General features: G+C 38.8%; 1 long non-coding RNA gene across 5 annotated transcripts in view; it reads right to left on the bottom strand.

The window, feature by feature from the left end:
• Positions 1–475: 475 nt before the first annotated feature.
• LOC111932816 (uncharacterized) overlaps positions 476–14,708 on the bottom strand; it is a 53,522-nt gene continuing 39,289 nt past the window's right edge. For all 5 annotated transcript variants that reach the window (XR_015290475.1, XR_015290474.1, XR_015290473.1 and 2 more), the window contains 2 exons: positions 3,796–3,950; positions 476–1,486 (listed from right to left, as the gene is read on the bottom strand). This is a non-coding gene — a long non-coding RNA (uncharacterized LOC111932816). The remainder of the gene's footprint in view (positions 1,487–3,795; positions 3,951–14,708) is intronic.

Genomic DNA, 14,708 nt, shown 5'->3' with positions numbered 1-14,708 from the left:
AACCCATTCTGACACTTGACATAGAACCTAGGTACAGCTTTCCTGCATTGCACAACATACTGTCAGCATATCAGGGGAGATGTTTGGTGCAGAGGAAGAAGTTCAGCTCTGGAACATCTCTTTTTCACAAATTCCCTTTTGTAAATACCTGTCAGGAATCTGGGGGTACTTTCCTGGAAAAGTCACGCCAATGTCAACAGCTTGCAAGATCATCTGTTAAGAGAAGGATTAACAAGAAAACAAAAATCTGATGCTATGAAGAATATTCTGGAGAGTGGATAGAGGGTGGCCTATTTGTCATTACACTGCACCTCCTGCTCATTTGCACAGATGTCTACCCCAGGGCTGTTGGGAGCGGCTGGAACAGAGGTACAGTGATGGGCTGTTGCAGTAGCTGAGGATAACCACAACCTGGTCAAATGGATCCTTGGATCAAGCATAACAAATAGTAACTATTTTCTTTCAACTGCTCTCAAAATGCTCATTTACTCCCATTTAATTTTTGTGTTTTCCCACAGGGATGGCATTTTTACTCATACCTGCTGTACAAAGAAAATGTCAGTGTTTAGTACATTGTTTTCATTTTTATGATATGATAGAGGTGAAGGTAGAAGCTAATTAACAATACTGTTTCCAAGATAGCAAAAGAGCTTGTCTGTGGTATTAGTGCTTTGTATTAACCAGGATGAAGCCAAAACCTTGGATCAACATTTCCACTTTATAGATAATATCAGAGATACTTCTCCACCCCCACCAGCTCACATATTCATTACCCAAATTGCCTATCCTCAAAGTGATAATATAGTGTGGTACAACATGCCCCGACAGGACACAAATTGACTCTGTGCCTAGATACTATACAGACAGTGTAAAGCAAATATCTCACTCTATTATCTGTTGTCTCTATGAATCAACAGATTACATGGTTCACTGGGTAGCTGAATAACTTTTACACAGTTTGCTCATATCTATTTACACATATTCTACAAAAAATACATTAACACCAAAGGACAAATGTAAAAAAAAATCTACCTGCAGAATCCAGATAAATTACACATGTGAAAAAACACAATAAACAGTAGTGCTTAAACTTCATATACAATATCTGTAGATATGAAAGGAGACTCTTCTCTCATGGCCGAATCCTGAATTCTGTGGAAGGCCTTTAATTTGGAAGGAAAGGAAACTTTAATTTGTGACAATGATTGTAGGCAATATTATGCACCACATTTTAAAGAATCCTTAGTGTTCCCCAGAGTAGGGTTGTAGCCACAGCGGGTTCTTCACTGATGATCTCCATGCAGGTATACCTCCACCCACCTCTAAGTTGTGACCTTTCAGAGCTCCATACCTCTTGTGTTCACTGCTGTTTCTGGTCACTGATTTGTAAAACAAGCCATTTTTTGGAAGAGGAAGCAGTATGCCATGTCCTCCCTTTTCATACCTTCTGATGCAATATTGTGAGCAAAGCAGCCTGTCCATGTCACTGTAGAAAGGAACAGAGCTTTAGCAGCCAGGATTCAGACATGGCTCCCAAACTGCATGTGGACACCAGGCTGTCTGGATCACTTGTCCTGGTTTGTCAGCTCCTCCTAATGCCACACTCAAGAAACAAAAGTGAAGATGGAGCAGGGGAAAGTACAAAATGTCTGTGCCTTGCAGTGCTGCACCTTACAAACCCCAGAATGTTCAAATTTCCTGCCATACATAAATACCTTTATGTATGTATGTATGTATACACACCCACACTCTCCAAGTTACATAAAAGCTACTCCTTCTTTCTGCTTCTCTCATGCCCACTGCCAGCTCTTCCCTCTCAGACATCTTTTAAACCTATTCCCTGGTTAGGTCAGAACTCCACTTTTACCCTGTCTCACTCTCCAGAGTAATTCTTCCAGGCAGTCACTGGTTTGTCCTCAGACAGTGGCACCAGAAGCTACTGCATTGGTTCCTGCCCCATTGCTTGTCTCCTGTGTCCCTGATACACCTTTTACCAGCAGTGGAAGCAGCTCTCTTCAGTATAGATACAGGCAGTGAGGACTTTGGCCCACTTAAACATCAATTGTTTCTTTCCTTTTTCAAAATCTTAGTTTGCCTAGACTCTCTGGGCCAATTATTTCAAATTTAATAATACCATGAAGCAAAATAGTTTAACAGTGTATTGTACCATGTGGAAACTAAGTGGTAGTATCACTAGCGTGCAGCTATTCATCCAATTATGGTCAACAGAATGGCAACAGTAATTTATTTTAAGATTAAATCTAAAAAAGGGATACATTTAACTAAATTTAGTAGCATGCAGTACCTGTTTGCAGGTATGAAATAAACCGTTTTGAAAGAAAGACTTTTCACTGATAATTAAGTGACAAATGAACAGTCAAAACCTGCTGTACATTGGATTTTTAAAAGAGCTCATAGATAAGGGCATTTTTGGTGCTCTGAATTGATTAATATGATTTAAATTTTTAAAAAAAGATTTGTTAAAATTGGTAGACTTTCCTTTGTAAACTATGTCTGCTATTTTGTGCAACAAATTCTACATGTTTTTGGTAATGGAAGATGCTGTTGCAACAGCCTTTTGTGCATCCTGATTGAAAATTCAGCTACATAACCTTCACTGAACTGTTTATCTTATGTACTTATTTAACTAACATTCAAACTGACAAGTCTCCTATTTCTGGGCTTTCTTTTTATACTTTAATGTATGCCTTATCAGATGAAACTCAGATAGTACCAAACTTTGCATGTTTTTGATTTTGCACATAAACTGAAGGGCAGAATTCCAGTCTATGTCCTCAGTCATTCAATCTTTCAAGATCTTTGAACAAGACTTCAAACCCTGAAAAAATACAACCCAAACACAGACTTGCTTCTCTGTCTGTACAAATACGTGAAAGAAACTGGTATGTCAAGTTTCAATGTAGGCAAGCCTAATTGAAGCTTTAACTACATTCGAAACAAGAGGCAGGCAGCACCTCCAAACTGCTTTATTCAAGGGCAGGAAGACATTCAGGAATAGAGCTACTCGAATTATTCATTACTAATAAATTATCCAATTAATTTAGTCAATTTTTCTTATCATTAATAATTCAAAAACTGCTCCTGATAGTGGTGGATGTGTGCATCAGCCCTGATCCTGACAACACTTAGACACACGTTTAGCTTTTCATATTCCCCATAATCCCATTGGACTCCATCAGTTTTCTCTGTGAGCTGCAGGTGAGCCTGTGGAGAGCTGGTGAACAGCTTGCTTCTCCAGTTAGTTTTTTAAGGAATAATCATTTGCTTGAGCCATGCAATATTGTGTCTGCTCCTAATGAATGACAGCTCTCCAAGTGAAAACTGAAAGCTGAGTAGCAAAAGATTAATGTTCTTGTTAATGTCCTCCTATTTTTTTCACACAAAGAGGTTTTATGTGAATAAAGCAGCACTTTCACAAACATTTATGTGAACGAACCGAAATACTGATGTGAATATTCATAACAGTGAATAAAGCAGGATATACCCTATATGAATACAGATCATGGGAATGAAGGGTTCTGTGTTTGGCTATAGTACCTTATGAAGAATAACGTTCCAAAGATAAGTGGTAGTACAAATGCCATGCATTGGAAAGCACCGTGAATTGCATTTTTAAAGGGGTTAGTCATTAAAGGAAGCTGTTGTTTAATTTAGCTTCCTGACCTATGTGTATGTTTTAAATTTTGCCATCCAAAATATACAACATGTCCTTGTGCTAGCTCTGCACAGAAGCTCTTGCACTTCCAAGGAACTTTAACAGAAACAAAATCTCACCTGGCTTCTTCTGTAGTGATGAAGAAAGCTGCAAGATATTTGCTGTCATGCTTTTGTTCTCTTCATAATTTGTGACTCCTGTTGCCATGCACTTGTGGGAAGCTTAAATGGTTATCACTGCTAGTGCTTGAAGGATATCTTATTATGAAGTGCTTCTAAAAGAAGAAAATAACTATTAGCAAATTTGTAATGAGCTTTCTCATGTGCTGGTTCCTGCTTATCTCTAGGTTAGGTTTTTTTGTACCTCAGTTAACACTCTTTCAAATACAGAATCATAGAATTTTTTAGGCTTGAAAAGACCTTTAAGATCTTTGAGTCCAACCATTAACCCAACACTGCTAAGTCCACCACTAAACCATGTCCTTAAGTTCCACACCTACATATTTTTTAAATTCCTCCCGTGACAGTGCCTCAACTGTTTCCCTGTTTGTTCCATTGCTTGACAATAAATCAAATATTGGAGCGAGTCCCCTGTAAATAAGATGTAATTAAATGTAACAATTCTCATTGATGTTTTGAGCAATTATGCAAATCCAGAGCTGTGCTGACAGCTAGGTATAGTGCTGTTCCAGGTATAAACTTTCCATTCTCTGCTGTCCACCAACTGCTGTCTCACTCAAATCAGCATGAATCACAGATCACTTGGGTTCTTCTTCAGGGGGACCCAGACAAACATAACATGATCCCAGAGCCTGACATTACAAGACATGATAGCTAAAACACAAAGAGAAGCAGGCTTATTTTAGTACCTGATATCTGACAACAAGTTGGATATTGTGAGTATTTGATTCAATTTTGTGTGTCAGATGGCAGTGGAGCAGACAATAAGGTGTCCACAGTATTTATGAACAGGCAAACACCACAGTTCACTGACGAGGCAAAATAATTTTAGGTAGCACTGAACCTGTCTGCTTGCATTAGGTTGGGGCAGATTTCTAGGCTGGATAGAAAAGCCGCAATTTATTTTTTTCTTTAACAAAATGCTGATAGCCCTTCTCACTGCTAGCACAGAACTTAGGGTAACTCTGACCACTAGGACCTTTTGTCACCCTCTCACTGAACAGTTCATTTAACAGTCTCATTTGCACTCAGCAAAATGCCAGGCTAGTTTTCAATCGTATTGATGCAGTGTCCATGTATCATAGGGAAAAAAACACTGCTTCAAAGGTCTCAAGGAGGAATGAACTACTGGAGTTTCAAATCACCTGGCTCTGGGCAGTGCTGCAGGGCAGTGCTGCACAAATGGAGCTGATGCTCCATTGCAGGTATGCTCAGTTACCAGTTTCTCTAGTCTTTCAAACAAAGCATGTGTCCTTCAGCCATTGCTCCACTGACCATCAGTTAGGAAGAAAATTAAAACAATTTCTATTGAGTTATTAGGGAAAGTCTTCCCACTAGAATTTCCTTGTGCCTGCAGAAGGAGCTACCACAGCCTGTGCTGTAGCTGTCACACTGCCCATAGTTCACTGTTACAGTGCATGCAGCCGTGGGCAGACATGGATGCTCCCTTCAGTTTCACAGAGGTAAGTATTTCTAGGAGGGCCAAAGGCAATAGAGCTTTACACCTGAAGACCTGGGACAAGTACGGTACTCTAACCAATTCAGTGCTGTTACATCAATGCAAAATCCAAATACGAATGAGCAACACATTATTGCTTGACTGAGAGCAACAGGTCTATAGGTACACTGAAATTACTGGTTCAGGAGTTAGACATGACTACTTTTCTGGTGCAAAAACTCTTAACATTCACATTATTGTAGGGAATGAAGAATTTGGGAAACTGAATGTCACTGTCAACTGGACACCTACTAATATGGTGACAAAAATGCATGCCACCCAAAGCCTTCGGGTTGGAGCCACAGCCTGGAAAAGGCTGAAAACCACCATGTCTGTCTCAGCCTCCCTTCAGCCCTCGTGTGGAAGGAGCTGCATTGCTTGTTGATTTGCAAAGATGAGCAGTGATGCTTTCCTTGTTCAGTGAGGAAAATTTGGCCCCAGGTAGGCAAAGGTGCCTTGCCCTGCATCATCCCAGGCTGCCCTGGCATGCTAGGCAGTGGAAAGACACTGTCCCTCTGCTCTGTTCAAGAGAAGCAGCCATGGGGAGCTCCTGGTGCCATGAACCACTGCAGCTGCTCCTAGCAGGGCAGAGGTGCCCATCAATGCCCTGAAATCCACTCCTGCTGCCTCACTGGTGTCTCTGCTAGGCAGCTCTTTGATAGGCAGCCTGCCTTCTGCTAGAATGATATTTCAATCAGACAGAGGTTTTCCTTGGGGGGAATGGGGAGGGGGAGGAAAGGAAGGGGAAAAAAATTCAACTATTCCCTTTCAGAAAGTTTCACAGTGATCCTGTGCATTATTATTTGAATCTCACCATATTCAGAAACATATTTCTCTCCAGAATTGCCAGCTGGAGCCAAATTCTCTGCCTTGACTGCACTCAGAAATTTTCATCCTAATCCCAAACTATTCATCCCAACACTTCTGATGCCATCAATAGATTTAAGATGTTTTTAATGCCTTCCTTGAACTTGCCTTGTCTCCTGTCAGCCAGCCAGAAGTGGTTTTTATCAGGAATAAGATTCAAAGAGCCTGCCCTGCAGCAATCCCATCGTGCACTTCTTTGTCAGAATCCTAATGACGATTTATATATACTTAAGAGACTATCTCCAGCTGTAAAACTGAAAAGCTTCTGGGGGTCTGTACAGTTCCCTGACCTCAGACCTATTTTTATATTTTGATCTTGGGGATAGTGCCTCCCAACACTCCGAATCCTCCAGTTATCCCCGCGGTAACAAAGTGCTAGCTTAACCAGCAGTAGCAAGACTTAAAACAGGGCACTCAGGATCAAAGTGGCTAACAAACTTGAGTATTAGCCACTGTGTCAGCCCTAGAGACAGCCACGTTAAACCAAAACATGTATATGGCTAAGTCTCCACGCTAAAACTAAACATTGTGCTCCAGAGGACGTGCATCTAAAGAGCCATTTTCTCTGAGGTAGGTACGAAAGCATGCTCAATTTAACATGCTAAACAGGCATCCGCCACAGACACTCTCCTCCCAAGCAGAGAGGAATTATACTGTTCTGTTGCTTGTAGGCTTCATGGAGCTATTTTTAGGATTTTTCCAGCATTATTTGCTTTTACTTTTCATCCCAAACATTTATAAAAAGTGATTTTACATTTTTGATTCAGAAGAAACGAGAAAATATGAAAAAGTGCAAGAGCACTGATGAGTCTGGATTAAGACAAAAACATAGTCAGTATAAGGTTCTGTCAATGAACCGACACTTCATTTTCCTTCCATTGTCTGATTACCAGAAGAGCAGTACACTAGCAACAAGGATGATCACATGAAGGCGGGAAAACACAACTGTCAGGCTTCAAGGACAAAGCCTATTCTTACATTGCCATTCCTTAAATCCAGACATTAGAGCAAAAGGAATGAGAAAAAAGCAGCTCACTCATGGATAGCTTACTGAGGATACTGCAAAAGATTATGCTAATCTTCACTTCATTGTCCTCTGCAAAATGTTTTCATACCATGCCTTTTATCTTTGGAAGGGATGCACAACCTCTCAACTCTGTGACAGCGAGCACTTTCTGTGTGGTTTCTGCGTAATTAACACCACCACTAGACCTTTTCATTTTTGCTACTCAAGCTTATGGCCTTTTAAGGGTACCCACAGGGGAGCATCCCTCACCCCTTTGCTTGAGGCCTAAGTGATAGTCTCAGCTTATCCTTAGCTACATATACCATCTGTTAATAGCAGAAGGATCAAAAACTTTTGGCTAGCCTGCATTTTTCAAAGAATGGGGGCAGGCAGCATAAACAACACATTAGACAAGATTTCTAAGAGTTTTAATTCTGAGTTGGGGCCTAAAGACTTTCAGTTTTATTTAAACTGCCTTGCATTATTGTCTAGATTATGTTCACATACACATCTTAGGAGGTGGCTGAAATTAGATAAAAGTCTGCTTTTAAGATGAAATTCATTCTAATATAGTCCAATTTTGTTGAAGAAGCGTGACATGTTGGATTTTTGGTCGATCTGAACACAATAAACACTGAAGCTGCAATTTTTCCCCTCAGGAATTATCCCACTTTTGACAGTAAAATCAGGTGCTTGAGAGTGTATTTGATACACACTCCAGTGACAGTGGGAATCGTACCCCAGTAGTGACACAGGAATTGCCCTTGAAGCACGGACCCAATCTGACTCTCTCAATCAGACACTTTTCTTCCTTACTTGCAGAAACTGTGGAATACTTAAAAAGTAAAAACACCCATTTATTGTGGTGTTTCACCATTAATACTTACTTTCACCAGTTTTCCCTCAGGCACATTTTATCTAATTAAGAGTGGGGTTTTCAAGGTTGGTTTTTTTTTTCTCAGATAATTTTTTTCCTTGGTCCGTTTTCTCACCCGACCTTGTCATGCTGGACCCCTGGCCTCTGGGTACAGACACCCCATTTCTTTTGGAGGCAGAAAGAGCAAGATGTTTGCACATGTTTGCAAGGCTCCCCACCCATTTTCCCCTGCCTGGGAGCCTACATAGTGGCACAGCAGCTACACCTAGGAGCAGGGCAATGACTCGCAGAGGCTTTGGCCCACCCCTGCAATTCCCAGACCCGCTGAGGCTCCATTAACTCATCTTCGTCTCCTGCCACTTTTTATTTTGTAGGAAGTGATCCAATGAACAACAAACAACAGTGATATTTTGGTGGCATGATATTACAGTTGAAGCTGCCTTGGAAGTGGACTAAGCTGTAGAGAGTGAGTAGACTTCTGCCTTGCCTTGCTGGGTAGATGGAGCTAATCTCCTCTATGTATGTCCAGAAGCACCAGATGTGGTTATGTGGTAGGGGTGGGCTAAAAGCACAGCTTTTCTTCCCATTTCCAAGTGCACTGACATATTCTCCACTCCCTGAGAAAGACAAATGTGCCTTGAGATAGTTTGGCAACATGACAGATGGTAACTACCACTGTGGCTTATTATAGTGCTGCCAATGTCTCAGATGTGCATTAAACTCATACACTGACAGGAAGTCTCAAGGAAATGTTCTACATTTTTCTGCACAGGCATAATCCCTTTTCAAACAAAACAAAAAAAAACCCAAACAAATAAACAAACAAAAAAACCCCATGAAGACTTAAAACCCTTGCTGTCAGGATGTCCCGCACAAAAGGGTAAATACTAGAGAGAAACTCATGTTCCTGATCTGAAGTAACACCATGTTCTTAAATCTGAAACCAGCCTCTTCATTGCTGCACATAAAGAGCTCAAAAGCCCCAGAACTGCACTCAGTTCTCGTCCAAACAAGCCAAAGTTTCTATCTACCTTACCAGGAAAAAGGATGCAAAAGAAGTGCTCGAAAGAGAGCATTTTTTACAGGTGGGCAGAAACATCACTTCAGTGTACAGAACTATCAAATACAGCTTATTATTTTTTTAAAATACCACCCTTTGAACTGTTAGGACCTTTTATATTTTCAAGTGCTGTCAAAACCAATGCAAATTCTTTGTAGAGAGTACAGTTCATAGGATGTTTGTGCTCACCTTTATTCTGTGGAAACCCGAGTCAAAATCCTGCATTTGGTGGCAATCCCTGTCCATAACTGAAAAAACAAATTATAATTTGCCATTATATCTTGTTTTGCTTAGAGAAGCTGCCAAGAAAGGACCTTTAGAAAACTGAGCCAAGGCTGGCAGGATAAAGCAAAGGTGAAGTTTTCCAGCACCTAGTCACACTTTGTCAGGCTCCAGTTTAGTCCTATGAGCTTTCTTTTTTCATCAGCACTGCCAATAACATCTCATTTAGAAAGGAATTTAGGGAAAAGGAGCTGCACTGAAAACTGTTACCACAGACTCAACTGCCATGAAGCTGTCACTGAAAAAAGTAGGAGAACAACCATTTTTTCACAACATTTTGAAGCTGCTGTGCAAAAAATAGTTAATGATCTGAAAAGTAGAATCAGAAGCCACTTTAGCATTCTTTGTAACACAAATCACTTAAGAGTTGTTATCATGATAAAAATAATCATAATGTTCTAAAGAGATAATTCCAGAAAGAATTTTAGCTGGGAAATTCAAGCAAAATTCATATAATTTGTGGAAAAAATTGAACAAGAAACTTTGCTTGTCCATACAGTGTACAAACTGTAAAATAGGCGGGAGCAACTATATAAAATTAAAGGTCTGGAAAAGTCACATAAGTTTTCACTCTTTCTTTTAAAAAGGAAATATCCCAGTGTGATACCTCAATGTATGCAAAAAATACCACCATCAGATAGGATCTTTTCCTCTGGTTTTTATTCAGCTCGACTGACTTACATGCAGTTACTTCTATTCTGTACCAGTTTAAGTGAAAAGATAACACATGTTTCTGTCTGACAACTGAAGGCCAGAATTTCAATCTGTGTAAACAAGAACAATTTAAGATAGCCCCTGTGTCATGTGGATAATTTTAAACAATCTTAACAGGACTATTTTATATGCAAATATAAAAATATAACATAACATTTCCTTTTTGCCAACATTCACAGCAGGCTTATAATGCTAATAAAATAACATTTCTTGTAAGCTGTCTGAAACTGAAAGAAGGCAATTTTCTTTCTTACCTTCAGTCAGAATCCAGGTACAGTGACACTCCAAACAAAATTAAAATTAAATAAGTCTGTGTTTGAAGGAGGAAAATCTTCATAAGATTCAAACCAATAAGGTCAAAACCTTTGTCTTGCTGCCCATAACTCTGTTATCTTTCAGGAGTTTCAAAAAATTTCCCATTATTTAGAAAAAATGAGAAAAATTTGCTAGCATCACTTTAAATGAGGTTTTAAGAAATCCAAAATGGCCCTCTCAGTAGCCAGTCTATTAAATCTTCTATTAACTAGAGAGAAAAAGCCTCACCAGCAACTCATTTTCCTGTAATAAATACACCAATAATCTAGTCTGAGTTTCATAAAATTGGCAGTCCACCTAATAGTCACAGTTCCTGCAAGTACTATGAATCAGTAGTTTCTGTCCTCAGTAATGCAATTTTGTGGAATTATATTACACAAGACCTCATACACCTCTGCAAAGGAGCATTGCTGTGAAAACACCACTTACTGGCTACCTAGAGTTTTACTTGCTATAAGCTGTTTAGACCACATGAAACCTGCAATACACTGTTAGATCCTTACAAATTTCATGAAATCTTTTTCGGATATCCAAAAAATCCTGAACTACTTGAATCTTTTGTCTCCCAGCACTGGGGACTGACCCATAATCTCTTTCCCAGCCAGTACACCAAATCTGTAGCCAACCTTGTCACTGACTCCAACAGCTGCTTAAATTCACCAGAGGGGATAGCAGCAATCCTACTTCTAAAAGAACACCACAAGGCTTACGTTCATGATGCCTTGAGGAGACGCTGAAAGGAAGGTCAAAGGTGAAGAAAAGATAAAGTGCAGTACAAGAAGATCAGTAAAGTTGAATCTTCTTGATGGAAAACTCATGTCTGCTTCTTCATGATGCAAACAACATAACTTCATTTCAAAAAGCCTCTGGTTTTTGTTGATTTTTTCCCTTCTCTTTTGCTTTGGAGTATTTTGAAGTTTATTGAAGTTTTTTTTCTCTTTTTTTTTAGGTCAGAGCTCTGTGCATCTAAAAGCCTTATTCAGTTGTTCTTGTCACGAGTACTTTGTCTTACACAGGCTGCATTACTCTTGTAAACAGAGGCAGCATCAAAGTGAAAGCAGATAGAGTCACATCAGTGGATTAAGGCCTTCTGCATGATAAAGTAGCTACCTAGGGTGGGATAAACTTAATATGTGAAAGAATGTTATTGAGGAGGAATAAAGTGCCAAAACTCTGTCATTCTCTTAGTAATGTCCTAATCTAATGCCTGACACCAAGGCCTTAGGCCAGTGTTAGTGCTAATCAATGAAATACCCATCTGTGTTCCCTGTCCTTATCGCTATTTAGAACTAGCCTAAACTCAATTATTTTCCCTTAGAGACCAAGATGGGATATTAAGTTGAGTGAAAGGGATTGTGTCTCACAAAGAAATCCCAGTGTTAAAATGCAGAGGTGTCAACATTGCTAACTAAATTTCAGTTAAACAGAGATTAAATGCTAGTTCTTTGGACACGAAACACTGCATAGATTAAATCTGGTTAAAAATCCTTATTTAGAGAGTGGCTAAAAACTGTTAAGCAGTTTAATCAACTTATAATGTAAATTTCTTCCCTCGTATGCATTATTTATCCCCTGCAATAACCATTGTACAATAAATGTTTGAAGAGTACACTCACTAAAGCAATAGGAAAGCACAGTCTCTTGCTGTTACCCAGAGCTGTGAATGATACAGACATTGCCAGATACATAATGGTTATCTGAGGAGTGTGTAATTTATCCCACGAGTGAACTGCATATCCCATAATTCAAAACTGCCTTAGTCACAAATGAGTTATGGAGGGTTTTTTTACAAGTGGGAATAATCTAAAATCCCATTGATATTCATTATTGTATTTTTGGTTCATAACACCAAAATAATATTTCATATCTTTTTTATTTTATTAAAATTTCAAACTTGTTTGGCTGTCTTTTTGTGTCTTTTTTTTTTTTTTTTTTTTAATTAGAACACTGTAAAGACAGGAAGATATTGCAGAAGTACACAAACATCTTTTCTATGCATTCAGGTGGCTATAAAAAAAAAGAAATAAATAAACCTCCAAATTAGCAAGGAATACATGCTTTCAACTCCTTTTTAATGAGTACCTTTTTGGGTTAATTTCTGAATAGTATCTGGGCTTAAATCACTATATGCATTTCTTAAGAATTTTCTCTTCTGATTTCTTTTTAAATTATAAAATAATTGGGAGTGCTTTATTACCACAAGCATTTTTCCCACAAAATAATTTAAAGGTTAACAGTCAAAAATGCTACAGAAATGAGCAGCAGAACCATTTTTTTTCTAAATGAAGAGACATGCATTCTCTGGGGTGTATATGAATAAAAAAAGGTACTTAAGCGACTAAAATTAGGTAAGCATTTCTAAGACCATCATGGAAACACCAGAGGAAAAAATAGAAGGAACATCTCTTTGGCTCATTTGCTGATAATTCACCAAATGCAACTATCCTCATGGTACTGGTCTTACTCTCAGTATTACCTTTTGTTTCTCTTTGAATTACCACTATTGCTTTCTTGATTGCCAGTTTGCATCTTTGTTTAGCGTCTCAAGCAAATTAACTGAAGAGAAAGAAATAACATTTTTGTAACAGTGGTAAGCACATAATGCTGAGAGGGCATTTGGCGCTGTGAAAGTGTTTTTTCTTCTTAGCCAGAAGCATGGGTATAAATGCAGTGAAGCTCTCTGACTGTGGGGATCCAAGCTCTCTCCCTCTTCTCTCCAGCAGAAGTTACATTTAGTATGTTCTTTCTCATTGGTAAGTAATATATACATTTTCTTATTTGCAGATTAGCCTCTACTTTCTTAAGCTTTGAGTCTTTTTCATTTAAAAAAGAACAGATTTCTCTCTTTGTTACTTGGGACCTCAGACATGGTAGCTGGTTTTATGTCATATGCAGTGAAGAGGAAAAACAAACATGATTGTGTGAGAGCTTGGGGTTGTGGGTTGTTTCCTTTTTTCCCAAGATAGAGGGATACAATATTTCAAATTATAGCAGTTGTGAAATTTTGGTTTACACAGTGCAAAAAATGTAAGTAGTTCTTGGGTCATTTAGATATTTCTCAGGGGGACAGTTGGAAAAGTTCATAAAAAACATTGTTTGAAGTCCAAAAATGTAATTTGTCAAGATTTACAGGCAGTATTAAAGACTTGAGGAACTAAGGGATTCAAAAATCTGCTTCTAACATAGCTGAGTGAGCTTTAGCTTTACTTTAGAAAGCAGTGTGTCTTCCTGGGTTAGCAGAAATTGTTAATGATAATATACAATAGAAGGTTGGTGCAAGGGTTTCTCTTAAAAAAAATATGCTTTTTAGATCAATTCTCCTCTCCAAGGTCTCAGTATTACTTTGACTGAATAAAATTGTTCCTAGAGGGTTGTATTACAAAGGCTGAGTCTACCCTATTTTGATGATTCCCAAACTTAAAGAGAAGCACACATCACAATAAATAAAAACACACTGCTAGTAGCAGGCATTTAGAAGTCCCATACTGATGAAAATTTGAAGCCAGCTATTCTCATCACAAATCAACCTTTCATGTTCTCAGCAACAAATTCTAAAAGAATGCCCTGGTTTACAATTCTTAATACTTCTTTAGCTTTTTTTCCTTTTCAAATTTAGGGGTACTTGAGTGGCTTTAGGTGGATTTAGGGTTACACTGGTGGGTAGGGAGAGTGTCTGAAGAGGTCATTGAAAACCTTGCACTCACAAACTAGGGCAAAGTTTTGTTATTTGCTTCACTCTCCAGACTGGCATTAGGAGGCATTGTGTTATTATGGCTCCCATCTCACAAGACAGACATAAACCTGGAGATTCATCCACATGTATATAAGTAAAAATCCAGACCCTCTGCCATGAGCTGCATGAGCTTTATTAATACTGAAGCTCTAATTAATTTTTCCTACTTGAATCCCCCTGAAGCTGCTACAAGCAGTGTGCTTTCTGCCTGTAATTGCTGGATATTATTTCTGTATTTGATAAATATATGCTATACTGCTGGCTTAATTTCAGTGACAGTTATATGGCTCCCTGCTTAAGCAGTTTACAAAAAGTATGGAAGACCTCTCAAAATCTTTGTAGGAAACATTGTGAGCTTTGAGATTCTGAAGGCTAAGCTCTGAATGTTCACAAAAAGCACTTGATACTTGGTGGTGTTTTCTTTCTTTTAAAATTTTAGAGGCAAGGGGCCCCAGAAAAAACAAGGTGGTATCACAGATTGCCTTGCAGCACTTCATACAC

The sequence above is a fragment of the Cyanistes caeruleus genome, chromosome 9, assembly GCF_971803275.1.
Source record: "Cyanistes caeruleus chromosome 9, bCyaCae1.hap1.1, whole genome shotgun sequence".
Lineage (NCBI taxonomy): Eukaryota > Metazoa > Chordata > Aves > Passeriformes > Paridae > Cyanistes > Cyanistes caeruleus.
This window is presented reverse-complemented; position numbering and strand designations above follow the sequence as displayed.